This window comes from Stegostoma tigrinum, chromosome 14 (assembly GCF_030684315.1).
Source record: "Stegostoma tigrinum isolate sSteTig4 chromosome 14, sSteTig4.hap1, whole genome shotgun sequence".
Taxonomy (NCBI): Eukaryota; Metazoa; Chordata; class Chondrichthyes; order Orectolobiformes; family Stegostomatidae; genus Stegostoma; species Stegostoma tigrinum.
The window spans coordinates 61,886,531-61,904,157 of record NC_081367.1 but is presented as its reverse complement, the minus strand read 5'-3'; positions in this window follow the sequence as shown (position 1 = coordinate 61,904,157).

The window sequence follows — 17,627 nt, the reverse complement described above, 5'->3', positions numbered from 1 at the left end:
GGAAAGAGGGAAAATCTTGGAATTTTTGAGTTCACCATTTTGGAAAAATGGTGGAAAATTGAATGCACAGCTATATTTTTTTCCTTCAGAATTAGTTTTCTTTTCACATTCCAAAGGAACTCAAAGATAACATTCTTCTTCCCAGGCATTTTACATGAATTTAATTAATACGAACCATATGTTTTACATACATTTCTCCCTGCATTTTCTCACTTAGATGTAAGTCGCACTGCTGTATTGTGAGTTAGTCACATTCAGCGCCTAAATTATCAAGCCATTCCTGAAGTGATTGTTCTTCAGGCAGACAATCACGTAGAGCACACATAGTTTTCTACCTTATTTGAAATCAACAGAGATTTCAAATTGGTGTTTTCAACATAGTTTTTCCAATGTCTATGGAATGTTGGTCCAATTATGTACAAAAAATCCACAGATATCAGTCCTTTTCGTTCTATATAAAGATATCATGAGTGTTGATATTCATCATAGGCAAAATTACAGAAACCAATATGAATCATGATACGAATAAATATTTGAACAGGACTAATATCTTTAAAGGCAAATGGAGGTGCTTTAGTTGGGAGTTGTACTTATTGAACACACACAGTTCCTTTGAACTGAATTCTGAGTGTGGAAGAAACCAACAATCCTGGAAGAGGAGATGTCTCCATATCTGTTTTAGATCACAATCTTGGCTGAAGTAAGTGGTCCAGGAGGAGAGTTGAACATCCTTTCAGGATTGCCAATGCTAGGATGGAGGAATGTTACCTTGGGAACTGGGCTGTGGGGTGATAATTTTGCTGTAGTGATGATTCTACGTCTTATGATGTATTTTCATTATATACATTTACCTCTTCCATGTAGAAGCCATCTTCTTTCTTTAGCTCTCAGTTTACAAGGCAGCAGAAGAAATCATCTCAGTTTTAGTTGGAGTTGGTAGATAGATAAATTTTAGCAACTAAACTTTATTACAAGAATAAAATTTCCCTCCATCTCCCGCGAAGTACGTGTATCAGACCTTTTCAACACCATACTGTGTTCCATCAATTTATGAGACGTCTTAAAGAATGAGCATTAGAACTGGGACAGGTTGAAGTGATGCATGTGGATTCCCGAAGCACATTAAATAGTGTGATATACAGAAAAGTTACTGCACAAGGTATGAGATTGGAGTGATGAATTAAAATTGATATAATTTTGACTAACTAGCATTAGTCATGATTGAGAGAACATCTCCAAGTTAGAAAAGTGTAACTAATGGGATGCACCAGTGACAGTCCAACGAGTATTAATAATAGTATTAATAGTGTTTGAAGCGGGGACAGCATGTCCCAGACAAATATGTTGATGATAGGAGGACAGGAAAGCATTTTTGAGGAGTAAAATGTTGTGACTAAATATCGACAAAATGATATAGTTGGCTTGATTAGACAAAAATGTCGAGTAGATTCCGTCATGGATTAGTTCAATGTCAATCCTTTAGAAGGGTAGATTTTTAAAAAAATCATTTCAAAAATAATATGGTTCCCACTTTAGATGAAGTTGAGGTAAACATTCTTCTCTCAGAGCATTTTTATCTTCAGAAGTTAGTTTTCTTTTTTCCCCAGAGAGCAGTAAATGTTGACATATTGAATATAATCAAGGGCAAGTTAGATTGATTTTCAATTCACAAATGAGTTGAAGGTGATGACTAGAAAGGTGGGATCTGCTGGAGAGGCTATAGACAGATAATCTATCATTTTACTGAATGATAAATTAGAATAAAGGTGTGAGATGGTAATGTGATAACATCCCGTTGATTTATATACTTCTTTAAATTAAAGTCTTTTATCTGCATTTGATTCCTATACAGAGACTTTAATTTATAGAAGTAAACTCTTATCGACCTACACATAGGTATGCAGGCACTGCCCTGAAGCTTCCTGCCCAGCTAGGAATTCAGTGTAAAGCTTTTTTAACTCCTTTTCTTCTCACACATCGGTATGCAGGCACTGTCTTAAGCTTCCTGACTGAATTAAAATTAGAATCAAACTATTTCAAACAGGGTTATGTGGGGAAAATTTGTAAAGTGTGAAACTTCTAAAGCATGTAACGTCTGTCGCTGGCAAAGGGGCCAGGGCACTGACTTTGTTCTAGGCAGACACACTGGCAACTTGAAATCACAATCTGCCCCGGACAATAACTCGAAATCGCCTCCTGCAATTAGCAGCTGCTTCACTCGCAATCGATACTATATCCTGGTCTTTTATGTTGTTGATGTAATAATTGCTTGGTATCATGATTTTGTCTGTTGTAGTAATTGTTTTATGTATCATGCCATTGTAAATTGTGAAATCGTTTAATGTATCATGTCTTTTGTAAAGCATAAAAAGCGGGACTGACCGCTGCTCGGGGAGAATTACTTGCGAGACTCTGCACTCTGTGCTGGTTGAGTACAGTGATTCTCCACAGCTTGTACTTGCTTGGTAATAAAAGGATTTGTGTTTTTCTAAACATGTCAGTGTCTTGTTATTGCAGCAAGTCCGTGAGGGTCTCCGAAAACAAACTTGACAGGTCGTCAAATTGAAAATAGGACAACAGTGCTGCCAACAAACTTGAAGGGAAGATTGTCAACAATCAGTGACGTTGGACATGCTGAAATGACGTCCAGGCTGAAAAGTCAATGATCGGTGTTGTAACTTCTACATCCAGTTCTGTGCCTAGTTTGCAGATCATGGTAAAATCATGCCATAGAAACATTGTTTAAAAATTGACCATCCACAGTATTCACATTGAATGTCATGTGGAATTTGACAGCAAGGTTTAACTTCCCACCGTATAATGGTTAGTTATGCATTCTCATGGCTCCTCTTCCCATTTTTGGACACAGCAATTTTTAATGTATGTTTGTGTCATGCCTCAGCTCGACACCCGCCTGCTTTATTAATTTAGTTCAAAGATGGCCAACAATTTGAATTGTAGAATAAAGTTAATATTGAGGAAGGCAGTGTTTGATAGAGAGCAGCCTGAAGAAACTTAAATAAAATTGATCCATGGAAAACCTGTCCATTGGCTAGAGCTGTGCTTATCACAGTTTTCTTGGAGACAAAACACTGTTTCACTCATTCCCCAGAATGCTGATCTCAGTCCAATAATCTTCAACCACTTTAACAATGAAATTTCTTCATCAGGAGGTCTGAAGTGGAAAAATGGCAATGTGTTTACTCCCATTTTCAATGACACAGATAATGGAGAAGTTCAAGCCTATCTGCAGAAAAGACATGGATAGTTTGGAGTGTTGGGATGGTGAAGTGGCAATCAACATGCAAGTCACACAGGGACCAAATAATAACCATGTTCAACAAAACAGAGATCAATTATCACTGCTAGCCTTTATGATATTAACGCTAATTTCCCCACTTTCAGCATCCTGCTTGATGCCATTGGCCTGGGGATGCCATTGAAATGTTATCCTCAAAGAGGCTGAATTTTCTGAATGGCAGTGCTCACTTCGTGGTTTCCTAGAATCTTTTCACCAGCTGTGAGATACACTTCTGGAATTGAATGAACTGTGCTCACTTTACTGTACAGTGCAATGCCAACAGTCCGTCAACAACATCTAGGACCAAGCTGAGTAGCTAAAAATATGAAGCAGATGAAATCTCAACTTCAAGCAGAACAGTGAGATACCTTGAAATGTAAACTCTATTATAATAAATTGAGGAAAACATTAATTTGTTTTTGCTTTCGTGAAGGTCTTACGGGGAAAGGCTGAGGGACTTGAGGCTATTTTCATTAGAGAGAAGAAGGATGAGAGGTGACTTAATTGAAACATAAAATAATCAGAGGGTTAGATAGGATGGATAGGGAGAGCCTTTTTCCTAGGATGGTGACGGCGAGCACGAGGGGGCATAGCTTTAAATTGAGGTGTGAAAGATACAGGACAGATGTCAGAGGTAGTTTCTTTACTCAGAGAGTAGTAAGGGAATGGAACGCTTTGCCTGCAACAGTAGTAGATTCGCCAAGTTTAGGTACATTTAAGTCGTCATTGGATAAGCATTTGGACGTACATGGAATAGTGTAGGTTAGATGGGGTTCAGGTCGGCACAACATCGAGGGCCGAAGGGCCTGTACTGTGCTGTAATGTTCTATGTTCTATGTTCTATGTTCAGTTTTGGTATTGCAAAATGCCACTAGTGCATTCTGTCAACAAGATCCTCTGGAGCAAAATAAAAATGCCTCTTTCCAAACCCATGACTTCAAACATCTAGAATAATAACGATGACAGGTGCTTGTGAATACCAATGTCTGAAAGTTGCCCTGCAAGCTCCAAACCATCTTCTTTTGGAAATGTACAAAATCTACTGGTTCCCCTTATTGATGATACCATTTATGTCAATGTCAAGACATTGGAACAAATTCATCAAACATTATTTTCCTTTCATAAATCTACGTTGCATCTGCTCAGTTAGACTTTGATATTCTAAGAGGTTTACTGTCGTATTCTCAATACGAACACATTCTCCATCAATGCCATGAAAAATAGTATTTTGCTGGAATTTGGTTTCTCTTGAAATCCTTCCTTGAATACCAAATAATTTTCATCTAATGTTCAATCAACGTAACTGTTGCCATATCGAGGAAATAGCATAAGATCAAAAGTAATGCTTCTGCAGCCTCCCCTTTTGGGATATGATTAATGATGTCTGATTTTTTTGTTCAACATGGACTCCAATAATTTCCCCAGTAGTATACCTTTATTAATACTACTATCCTAAAAATCATCATCTTTACTAGACATAATATTCTGTACCAATTTTATCTATTTTTCTAATCTCATCTCCCATGACAACTTTCTGAAAACACTTCACTAATATTGATGTCACATTAATATTCATCATTATAATCACTTTTCGTATAGCCACAGAATCCACATTTACTCTCATCTATTTATTTATTTATTTTCATCTAATTTTTGAATTTTTAAGTTGATGTTTTGTGCAGTGATCTAGTTCGAACCCATGTAATTTTTACTTTTTTCTGAACAAATCTTTGTGAATCTCAGCTGAATTTTAAAATACCACAAATTCTCCGGGGGTTTTTTTTGGCTGCAGAACAAGCCCTGCCTTTAATTTAGTGTCATGTTGAACTTCTTACGTTATCTTCAATTGGAGCATTCTTCATCTGAGATATTTCAAAATTTCTGGAAACGGTGTGAGTTGATGCGGTCACCTTAAACATCAATACAGGCTGACTGTAAATCAGATTAAATATTTGATGTGATATACTTTGAATTTATTGAACTAGATGATAATCTGTTTTGAAATGTTTTACCATTTTCACATAATGTGAGCTGATATTTGATCATAAATTGTGCTGTAGTTATCATTTCCAATGAAGGCTAAATCATGGAATCAGAGAATCCTTGTAGTGCAGAAGTAGACGTCAGCCCATCTGGTCTGCACCGACATTCTGAACAGAATCCTACACAAACCAAGCCCACCCCAAGCTATCAGCTTAACCCCACATTTGCACTGCCAAATCTACTTCCCCTGCACATTCGTTGGCTGTGGGAGGAAAGTGAAGTAATCAGTGGAAACCCATATATGAGGGGGGAGAATGTGCAAACTTCAGACGCACACAAGGAGACATGATATCCATGAAGGCAGGTAATTCCCAATTGCCTTCAAGCAGGTAATGCCCAACTGTCTTTCAGGCAGGAGAAGGATTTCGAATAGAGTTCCTCAGACATCAGTACTCGACCCCCTCACGTTTCCTGATATACATCAATGATTTTCCTGTGTAATGAGACAAGAATAATGAATGATCTCATAGTTCAGGATCCTCTCGGAAGGAGTGATCACAATATGGTCTAAATTAGAATACAGATGGAGTGTGAGAAGGTTAAATCCGGAACCTATGCCCTGTGCTTAAACAAAGGAGACGATGAAGGAATGAGGGAGGAGTTAGCCAAAGTAGAATGGGAGCAAACAGTTTCCGGTAGGTCAAATGAGGAACAGTGCAGTCCTTCAAAACGATTTTTCGCAGTGCTCAGCAGAAATATATTCTCAAGATATGGAAGAACTGTAGGTAAAGAAATCATCAATCATGGATGTCTGAAGAAATAAAGGAAAGTACCAGACTGAAAAACATGTGTTGGCATGCATAGAGGATTGGTTGAGCAGTAGACAGCAAAGAGTAAGTGTAAATGGGTGTTTTTTTTCTGGTTGGCATTCAGTGGCTAATGGTTTGCCGCAGGGATCAGTGTTGGGATTGCAATCGTTTGTAATTTACATAGATGGTTTGGAGTTGGGGAACAATGTGTGGTGTTCAAAGTTTGCAGATGACACTCAGGTGAGTGGCAGAGCAAAATGTGCAGAACTCACTGGAAGTCTGCAGAGGTATCTCGATAGTCTAATTGGATTGGCAAAGGTCTGGCAAATGGAGGACAATATTGAAAAGTGTGAGGTCATCCATTTTGGTAGGAATAACAGCAAAATGAACTATGTTTTAATGGTAAAAAAAATTGCAGTACGCTGTTGTGCAGAGGGACTTGGTGTTCTTGTGCATGAATTATTAAAAGTGGGATTGCAGGTGCAGTAGGTAATTAAAAAGGCAAATGGAATTTTGTTTGCCATTACTCGAGGGACGGAGTTTAAAAACAGGGAGGCCATACTGCAGATGTATAGAGTCCTAGTGAGGCCAACCCTGGAGTACTGTGTGCAGTTTTGGTCTCATTACTCAAGAAGAGATATTCTAGCACTGGATGGGGTGCAGAGGAGATTCACTCTGTTGATTCCAGAGTTGAGCAGGTTGGATTATGAGGAGAGACTGAGTAGATTGGGATTATACTCATTGGAATTCAGAAGAATGAGGGGAGATCTTATAGATACATGTACGTTTGTGAAGGGAATGGATAAGGTGGAGGCAGGGAGGTTGTTTCACCGAGCAGGTGAAACTTGTACAAAAGAGCATCACCTCAAAATGAAGGGAAGCAGATGTAGGACTGAGGTCGCGAGGAACTTCTTCACCCGAAGGGTTGTGAATCTGTGGAATTGCCTGCCGAGTGAAGCAGTTGAAGGTACCTCACTGAATGTGTTTAACGCAAGGCTGGATGAATTATTGAACAGTAAAAGAACTAAGGGTTGTAGTGAGTGGGCGGATAAGTGGGACTGAGTCTCAAAAATATCAGCCATGACTCTTACTAAATGGTGGGGCAGGCTGGAGGGGCAAGATGGCCTACTCCTGCTCCTAGTTCTTATATTCTTATTTAGATCATGGTGTACAGTGGTCAATTTGAAATCTTGCAAATTGAAGCAAACTTGGAAACCTTGAAAACTGTAAAAACGCCAATGTGGAACACCAAAAGAACATTGACAAGTTATTGGAATTGATGGAGAGCTGGCTGATAAGATTCAATGCAGTGAGTTGGTCTTACGAGGAAAGGCCGAGGGACTTGAGGCTGTTTTCAGTAGAGAGAAGAAAGTTGAGAGGTGACTTAATTGAAACATATAAAATGATCAGAGGGTTAGATAGGGTGGAGAGGGAGAGCCTTTTTCCTAGGATGTTGACGGCGAGCACGAGGGGGCATAGCTTTAAATTGGGGGATGAAAGATATACGACAGATATCGGAGGTAGTTTCTTTACTCAGAGAGTAGTAAGGGAATGGAACGCTTTGCCTGCAACGGTGGTAGATTCGCCAACTTTAGGTACATTTAAGTCGTCATTGGACAAGCATATGGACGTACATGGAATAGTGTAGGTTGGATGGGCTTGAGATCGGCATGACACGTCGGCACAACATCGAGGGCCGAATGGCCTGTACTGTGCTGTAATGTTCTATTGTTGTATTGAGTGTTATACAATGAACTTTGGTCAAAGAAGCAGTGAAAGAAAATACCACATAGAGGACACAATTCCAAAGGGAGGGCAAGGGCAAAGGTACCTGTGTGTACATGTTGCGTATCACTGAAAGTGGCAGGACTGGTGAAGATAGTTAATAAAATATGTAGTGTTCTCTAAATTATTAATAGCTGCAAGGAGTAAAAAGGCAAGGAGATAATGAGGAACTTGATCAAGTCACTTGTGGATCCCAAAAGGAGAATTGTTCACAGAACTGGGGGAAAAAAATGGAAATGCATGACAGCATTGGAGGGAGTGCAGAAGTGACTGAAAAGGAAGGTTCCATGAATTACAAGTTGAGATGTGACAATAGACTGAAGTTAGGACTGCTCTTATTAGAAAGAAAAAGGCTGAGAGGAGAATTGATCGTGGTTTCCAAAATCATGAGCGGGCAGGATATATGAGATCAGTTGAGCCTAATTCCAATCGTAAAAGAAAAATAAATCAGATTGAAAGTGATCTGCCAAAGTTGCAAGCGTGATGTGAGAAAAGTCCTTTTTTGCACAGCAAGTGCTAATGACACGGAAAGTACTGACTGGAAATATTGAGGAGCTAATTTCAAGTTGACCTGTTTGAGAGAGCATGAAATGGTTATTTGGATAGAAATAGCGTTCAAGGATATGGGGAAGCTCCTGGAGATTGGCACGAGTATTAGAATCATTTCAGGCACAAAGGGCTGAGTGGCCTCCTTCTGTGCCGTAAGAAGATACAGCAATTGGATGCACATTCAGCATGAGGAGGGCAGAAAGTTTTCGAGGGCTGTTTTAGAGATATGGTGACATCTAAGTGCAGGTGGATGGATGGATACCTGTTGGAAGGGGCAGCCATCCTGTGTGGAATCCCCTGTGATTGGATGCCTCTCCACGAAGTGTACCATTTTGGGCACTGTTATGGGAGATGGCTTATTTGGAGATAACACCATTAGCAGCTAGACTGTTGGTACCACAGCTGGGTCTGTCCAAAAGAATGGAAGGACAAAGAACACTAGAGCAGTCATGGGAACTCTGTAGTTAGGGGAACAGTTAGAGGCCTGTGTTGGACTTAAAATAGAATCCAGGGTGGTATGTTGCCTCCCCGGTGCCAGGACCCAGGATGTCTGTAACGGCAGAAAGCATTCCGAACAACGAGGGTTAACAGCCATAGGTCATGGTATATACTGGTAGTAATGACATGGGTAAACTGCCAAGGCTGTAATCTTGAGATTACTCCCTGTGCCATGTGCCAGACATACTAGAAATAGAAAGATAGAACAGGTCAACACATGACCAAAGAGATGGTGTGGAAGGGAGGATTTCAGACATCTGGAACATTGAGATCTCTTTCGGGGCAGGTGCAACATGTACAAGAATGATGGGTTGCATCTAAACTAGAGGGGCACAAATATTCCGGCTGGGAAGTTTGCTGTGTCATTCAGGAGGCTTTCAACTAGCTTTTCAGGGAGTTGGGAACCAAATCAAAAGTGAATTGACTGAAATGGAACGACAGCCTCGGCTCAGCAAGATTCAGTGCAAGAGCAGGGAGGGTGTGGTTGCTGATCAAAGCATGTCTGGTGGACTGAAATGCATGTGTTTTGAAGAAAGAAGTGAAACAGGTAAAGCAGATGAACCTGGAGCTTGGATTAACACTTGGAGCAATGATGTTGTTATTACAGAGACTTGATCAAGAGAGGGACAGGATTAGCAGACTAATGTTCCAGGATACAAATGTTTCAGGCAAACCATCAGAGTGATGAATTCGTAATGGTATTCAGATGTGATTTTGCATCAACTATGTATTTCATTCACTGTTCTTGCACAGTTAATTGAAGGAAATCATCCAACGGAAGGTGTTTACCAATGTAGAAGCCCAATACATTCAGAAGCCCATCAATCAGTATAGTCTATTCCATCCAGGTAAACTTTCACTTACAAAATAAAGAAATGCACACAGACTGAGAGTTTTTCACTCCCTCCATTCTAATTTTACAGTGATGACAGTCACTCTGGAAACAAATGCAGAAGCCAGTTAACAGACAGCAGACGCTGAAAAAGAAAGTTGGCAAGGTGGCTCAGTGGTGAGGCAATGCTGGCACAGAGCACCAGGGACCCAGGTTCTAGCCCACTCTCGGGTGACTTTCTGTGTGAAGTTTGTACATCCTCCTGGTATCTGTGTAGGTTTTCTCCCACAGTCCAAAGATATGCAGCGTAGGTCAATTTGCCATGCTAAATTGTCCGTAGTATCCAGGGTTGATATCGTGAGGTGGCTTAGACATGAGGAAATGCAGGGGTGGGTGTACGAGTCAGGGTAGGATGCTCTTGAGGGGCACTGTGGGTTGTTGGGCCAAATGGCCTGTTTGCAACCAGTCGTGATTCTGTGAAAGTCAAAAAAAAACTTAACAAGGAGTCAGGAAGTCTAAAGTGCGCCATTAGACAACGAGATTAAAAAAAGCCCCAAGGCTTTGTCTGCAAATATAAGGAGCAAGAGGGTAGCCAGGCAGAGGGCTGATCTACTCAGGCACAAGGAAGAGAATAAATGTGTGGAAGCAGATGTATTAAATGAGTACTTTACATCAGTGTTCACCACAGAGAAGGACTTGGTGGATGATGAGTCTGGGGAAGGGTATGTAGAAAGTTTTGGTCATGTTGAGATAAAAAGGCAGGATGTACTGGGGGTTCTTGAAATACAGTAAGGTCGACAAGTCCCAAGGGCCTTATGGGATATAACTCAGAATATTGAGAGGCAAGCAAGGAAATTGCTGGGGCCTTGAGAGAAATGTTTGCATGTTCAATGTGTACAGGGGTTGTCACAGAGGTCTGGAGAATATCCAATGCTGTTCCTTTGTTTTAGAAGGCTGGCAGGGATACTCCAGCTAATTACAGGCCGGTGAGGCTTACGTTAGTGGTAGGAAATTAATGGAGAGGATTCATCGAGACAGAGATTACTCCCACTTAGAAATAAGGGCACATATTAGCAAGAGGCAATGTGGTATTGTGAAGTGGAGATCGTGTTTCATGAAATTTGTTGCGTTTTTGGAGGAAGTGACAGTGATGAGGGTATGGCAGTGGATGTTTTCTTTATGGACCTCATTCAGGCCTTTGAAAAGGTCCTAATGGCAGGCTGATGCAGAAGATAACGTTGCACAAGGTCAGAATTGAGTTTGCAAGTGGAAGGGTACATTTCTAAGTAGAGGGCTGTGACAAATGGCTTTCCTCAGGATCAATGTTGGTACCTTTGCAATTCGTAATATTTACGATTGATTTGGAGGAGAATGTAACTGGTCTGATTAGTTAGTTTGTGAATGACACAAAGGTTGGTTGAATTGCAGAGAACAATGGGGATCATCAAAGGATGCAGCAGGACACAGATCTGCTGGTGACTTGGGCAAAGAGATGGCAGAAAAGGTTTAATCCAGAAAATTGAATGCATTTTGGAAGGTCTAACCCAGATGGAATAATATACAATCAATTGTACGACCCTTAAGAATGTTGATAGGTAGAGGGTTCTGGGTATACAGGTGCACAGATCACTTAAATTGGCAATGCAGTTGGGGAAGATCATCAACAAGGCATATGGCATGTTTGCCTTCATTGACCAGGCTTTTGATTTTAAAAATTGGCAGGTAATGTTGCAGCTTTATGGAATTTTAGTTGGGCTGCATTTGGAATATTGTGTTCAGTTTTGTTTGCCACACTGCCCAGATGGTATGGAAAGATTTGCCAGGATGTTGCCTGGTAAGGAGGGAATTCGCTATGAGGAGAGGTCAGAGAAACTTGAGTTGTTCTTATTGGAACAACAGAGCTTGAATTGCAGCCTGATACAGGTCTGCAAGATTATGGAGACCATGGACAAAGTGGACAATCAGAAGCTTTTTTTCCTCAGGGTGGAAGAGTCCGTTACGAGGGAGCATATAGTTAAGAGTGATGTACGAGGCAAAATGTTTACACAGGGGATGGTGGGTGCCTGGGACTTGCTGTCAGAGGTGGTCATTGAGGCCTATAAGATAGTGACTTTTAAAAGGTGTCTTGACAAATACATGAATGGGATGAGAATAGAGGGATGCGGTCCCCAAAAGGGTAGTGGGTTTTCGTTGTAATGGGCAGCGTGTTAGTGCAGGCTTGATGGGCTGGAGGCCCTGTTACTGTATGGTAATGATCTTTGTTCTCACTCTGAGACATGGGAATTCTATTATCAACAGAATTTGAACAGCTTTTGGTCATTGCCAATTATCTGTTTCTGAAAAGATTGATGTTCAGTGGAATACTGTGCAACATATGCCAACTCCCATGGTGTTGGTGGTGAAGGTGGAAGGTATTGGCTGTGACCACACTACAGATCACTGTGACTTGCAGGTCATTTTTCTTTGAAACATCGCCTGGATATTAAGACGGCGAAATCTGTCCAAATATTTTCTGGGTTGTTACACTGCAACTTGAGCAGGACAAATCAGATCTTCAGCTTTAAAGCATATCTTTCTTCATTGTTCTTTTCCCTCAGTCTCCTAAACATTTTATTGTCATTATAGAAAACCTTCCTTTAATATTACATGATTTTGTTTTGTTAATAGTTGATTTATCAAGCATATTTGGAAATGTAATTTCTACATTAACTGTACTGCCTATTTCGTGCCTGTATCTGACTTCATCAAATACTAAAACTCAATCATACAGACGTGTTTTTGATGTAAATGCGACAGACATTACCGAGTTGAAAAGATTTTCATCAGAATGTGTTTTGGAAAAGGAAATCAGAATATGATTGCAAAAACACAGAACAATGAAACAGAAATGCACCTCCAGGTATGCAAAAAGGAATCAGTTCATTGAGAACAATGTGGGTCCATTAGATGTAGAGTTAGCAGCATTTATAAGGGGGAGCAGACATTTAGCCAAAATGGTAAGTGATTACTTTGAGGATTCTTTTTTTTTTCGTCGTCACTGTGTTCATACTTAATAATTCAGCTGCTAACATTCTGTTAGTTACGTTGCCTCTACATTCAATTTGTTATTCATGGAGAAATGTCCTGTGAATCCAGCAAAACTAGAAAGAACACATAAGATACAGAAATTCTCTCCCAGCAAGAAAACAATGACAGCAATCGTCCTCCTGTTAGTCCTGACAAGTGATGTTTCTTATTTCATTATCAGTGCATTTTATGCAGTCAAAGCGGCAAAGGGGTTGTTCTTTCCGTGTTCCGATGGGGCAGCTTTTGAAACAAACTTGTCTTAAGAACCTGATTTTAGAGAAGAAATCTTATTTTCTTTATTTAGTATCTGATATTCAACATTTGAAAATTTTCTTTATGAACAGCCGACCCAGGAAACTGCAAATTGCTCACTTCTTTAACATTTCTGTTTGTGCCTTTATTGCAATTATCATATTAGCATGATAACCTGTTGATTTAATTTTGGGAAATTGTTGGAATGGATATTTAGAAACTGCGTGACGCCTTCATGACATCTGAGCCAATTAAAGTCAATCCAAGTTCGATTCGCTTATACAGTGTTGCCAAGGCTACAATTTGTTACTGATCCCTGATTGACTTTATTTGAGGTTTCTTGGGCTATTTTTTGAGAACAAGACATATAACGACCGTAGATTTCCTTTCTGACAGAATATTCCTGAAGCAGATGTGTTTTTAGAAGAATCGCCGGAGTGCTACATTTTAATTTCGATTTGATGGAATTTGAGTTTCATTATCTGGCATGGTCGGTCCTGAGAACATGAGCTGGGTGCTCGGCATTTCCAAACATGTTACAATCGGCAGCACGGTGGCTCAGTTCAAGAGACCCGGGTTCGATTCCACCCTCGGGCGACTGTCTGTGCGGAGTTTACCCATTCTCCCCGTGTCTGCGTGGGTTTCACCCAGGTACTCTCGTATCCAAGATGTGCAGCGGAGGTGGGTTGATGATGCTGAATAGCCTGTTGTGTTCACGGATGTGTAGGTTAGGTGGTTTACAGGGAGACAGGTCTGAGTGGAATCCTCCAAGGGTCAGTGTGGACTTCTTGGGCCGAAAAGTCTGTTTCCACTCTGCAGGGATTCGATGATAACATTATCACTTAGTCCTTTACTAAATGCGAGTTCTCCTTCACGGGCTTATCTAGCAGGTCTTTTACACCATGTCAGTAAGCTTTAGTCAGGAAAAATGAAATAATATAATCTGAAATTTTAGCCTTTACATCTCGAGAATTAAAACAAAACAAGGAGGACATTGTCCAACAATTACACAAAGCCATTCATCGCCACATCTGGAGTAATTATATTCATGATTAGCTCTGCAGCTTAGTAATGGCAGATTGCTTTCGGAATCAGTGCAGTCCCACGTCACCGGAAAGCTTCCAAAGGAGGTATCGCACTTTCAGACCTCTCTTTTCTACACAAAAGAGCCATTGGATGTTCAGTCTTTCGTGACTGAATTACAAAGTAACAGTTACGTGACACCTTTACTCTATGCAGATAAAGTAAGTCTGACTGTGTTTTCGTTGCATTTACTCATAATTTATGCAGGGAAGGGTCTGAGGAAGGGTCACCGCACCCGAAACGTTAACTCTGACGTTATGTTTCTTCACTGATGTTGCCAGACCTGCTGAGATTTTCCAGTGACTTCTGTTCTTGTTCCTGATTTACAACATCTTTTTATTTATTTGAGGAAAGGAATTGCAGTTTTCTTCTTTCACGGACATCAGTGAAGCAGATGGGTGTTTGTTCTTTTTTCAACGTGGTCATCATCAGACTTTTTAATCCATATTTTTTGGGAAGTTTTGATTTTTTTCGAAATTTCACCATTTTCCATTGTGGGATTTGAATACATGATCCCCAGCTCATTGCCTGGGGCTCAAGATTATTAGTTTAGTGATTACCCTATTAGACCAATGCCTCCCTTTTATTTGTCTCCATTGTAGTTATGTAGAATATTATCAGGTAAATACAATTGCATTCAAAAGTGTCGATTAGCGTGAGTCTATAAATGACAACAAAAAGTAATATGAGTAAAATGCTCTGGATGCTAGAAATCTGAAACAAACACAAAGAATCAAGACTCACAAAGGACAAAAACAAAATTGCAGGTAAAGCTCAGCAGGTCTGGCAGCGTCTGTGAAGGAAAAACAAGTTAACCTTTCGGTCCTGTGACCCTTCCCCAGAGACTCGTATCCGTTATGAAAATCCAACAATGATAATGTGCTCCTTATTCACATCAGTGTTGCTAAACCTACTGTGACAACTCCCCATCCTGAACATCAGTCCACTTTCGAAAAAGGGAGTGGTAATACTGAAAACAAAGTGATCTAATTAACAATTCATTGAGTCCACAGGACACAACTGTGAATTTAACTCAGGTTCCTATTTTTTTCTTTTATTGCAAGCAGATCTGATGGAATGTCTTTGGTTTGAAGCTATTTGGATTGAAATTCGCTATCTTCTACCTTTGGTCCTCTGTTTATCTTAGTCTCGTCCTTTCTTTTCCTTTTGTTTAACTTTCTCTTCCAGCCCATCTATTTTTACTGTTCTAAAAATAATGGTATTGTCGTTAGACTGTTAATCAAGAGAACGAGGTAATGTTCTGGCGGCCTGTGTTCAAATCCTGCCAAGGCAGATGGTGAAATTGAATTCAATACACAAAAAATCTGGAGTTAACGGTCAAATAATGATTATGAAGCCAGTTTTGATTGTCATAAATTCCCATCGGATCCATTAATGCCCTTCAAGGAAGGAACTTATCCTCCTTACCTGGTCCGGCGAACACATAAGTCCAGATCCACTGCCATTTGATCGATTCTTAGCTGCCCTATGAGAATTCGGCATAAATGCTGGCCCAGTGAAGAATGCAACATTCTGTGAATTTATGCATTAAAATGTCCTCCATTCATAAGACTGAATCCTCACCATGTTATTTTATTGCAGCTCAGTTTGAAAAAGTGTTTCACAGTCCAATTTAACCTTGGAAAGAATTTAATGAGTGAATAATTTGTCGCTGTGCCTCCCCTCTCTTTTAGTATCAATACAATTCAGATCACAGAATTCCGATCGGATGAAAGCAGGCAATTCAGCCCATTCCGCCCGCATCGATTCTCTCAAGAGCTTCCCAACAAGAACCACCAAATCTCTGCAAATCTCTATTTCACACTGCTAAGCCACCAGCAGGCATGACCTTGGCCAATACTGGGAGTTCATGAATCATTAAAAAATTGTTTTATAGGTGCAGCAAGTAATGAAGAAGACAAAGAGAGAAGATTGTGCTTCATCGCGAGAAGGATGGAATTTAAAAAATAGGCAGATTATACTGCGGCTGTTGAGGGTGCTGGTTAGGCTGCACTTGGCATACTATTTTCAGATTTCGTCTCTTTACTTGAGAAGAGATGTCCTCGCACAGGAGGAGGTGAAGGAGAGGTTCGTTAGGTTGATTCTGGAGTTCAGACAGTTGGCTTAAGAGGAGTGATGGAGTATACTGGGACTACATTTATTAGAATTTTGAAGAATGGGGGTGTTTATAGAAACATGTAAATTATGAAGGGAATACATAAGTACAAGTAAGGAGGTTTTCTCCCTTAGCGGATGAAAATAGAAATGGAGGCATAGCCTCAAAATTGCGGGAGCAAATTTCGGACTGTGTTGAGAAGGAACTTCTTCACTCAAAGGACTTTGAATCTGTGGAATTCCCTGCCTATTGAAACAACTAAGGCTGGCTCAGTGAATGGTTTTACAGCAAAGATAGATTTTTGACCAGTAAAGGAATTATGGTTTGTGGTTAGCAGGCGGGTAAGAGGTGCTGAGTCCACGAAAAAAAAGCCACAATCTCATTGAATGGCATGGCAAGACCGACGGCTTTCTTTGGTAATTTAGCATCGCCAAACATCTATCGGACACTTCTTTGGGCTGTGGAAGAAACCGCAGCATCCGGAAGAAACCCACGCTGACGCGAGTAAATTTGCGATAACAAGGTGTAGAGCTGTGTGAACACAGCAGACCAGGCAATGTCAAAGTAGCAGGAAAGCTGACATTTCGGGTCTGGACCCTTCCTCAGAAATCTTAAGAAGGTTCCTGAGGGAGGGTCCAGACGGGAAACGTCAGCGTTCCTGCTCCTTTGATGCTGCCTGGCGTGCTGCGTCCGTTCAGCTCTGCACCTTGTTATCACAAACGACAGCATCGGCAATTCTGACCATCTCTGAGGGAGAATGTGCGAACCGCCCAGAGACTGTGGCACGAGGCTGTAATCAAACGCGGTGCCGGAGAGCTGTGAGGCGGCAGTGCTGACCACTGAGCGTCCGTGCCGCCCGAGGCCCTCGGGAATCACGTTTGACTCCTCCCTCCGTGTGTCTCACGCATTAGTTTCCAATCCGGTGCACACCCTGCACAGCAGTACTTGACACCTCACTGCGCACATCGGACACCAAGAAAATCCTGGAAAGCAAACATGTTCTTGTCTGAATGTGACATGAATTCCTTCCAATGCCTGGCGCGCTGAATGCTTCCGCCATCTTGCATTGGCTGTGTCCTGCTGTTGCCGCAGTGCAGCTTCCAAATATAAAGCATTTTTCGGAAGGACCGTACCTAACACATAAAAGTGTCGCAGCCAATTACACAGATACAGTTACATACATGTAAAACGAATGCCATGAATAATGCGAAAACGACAATTTGCTTCAAAAATTGCGTATGTATATCTGAATGAATGAATACGCTGCGAAGGAATCGTGACGACTTCAGAAGTGTCAAAATGTGCAATTCGATGTTGGAGTGTCTGGTTCAATGAGACGACAATTCACCATTT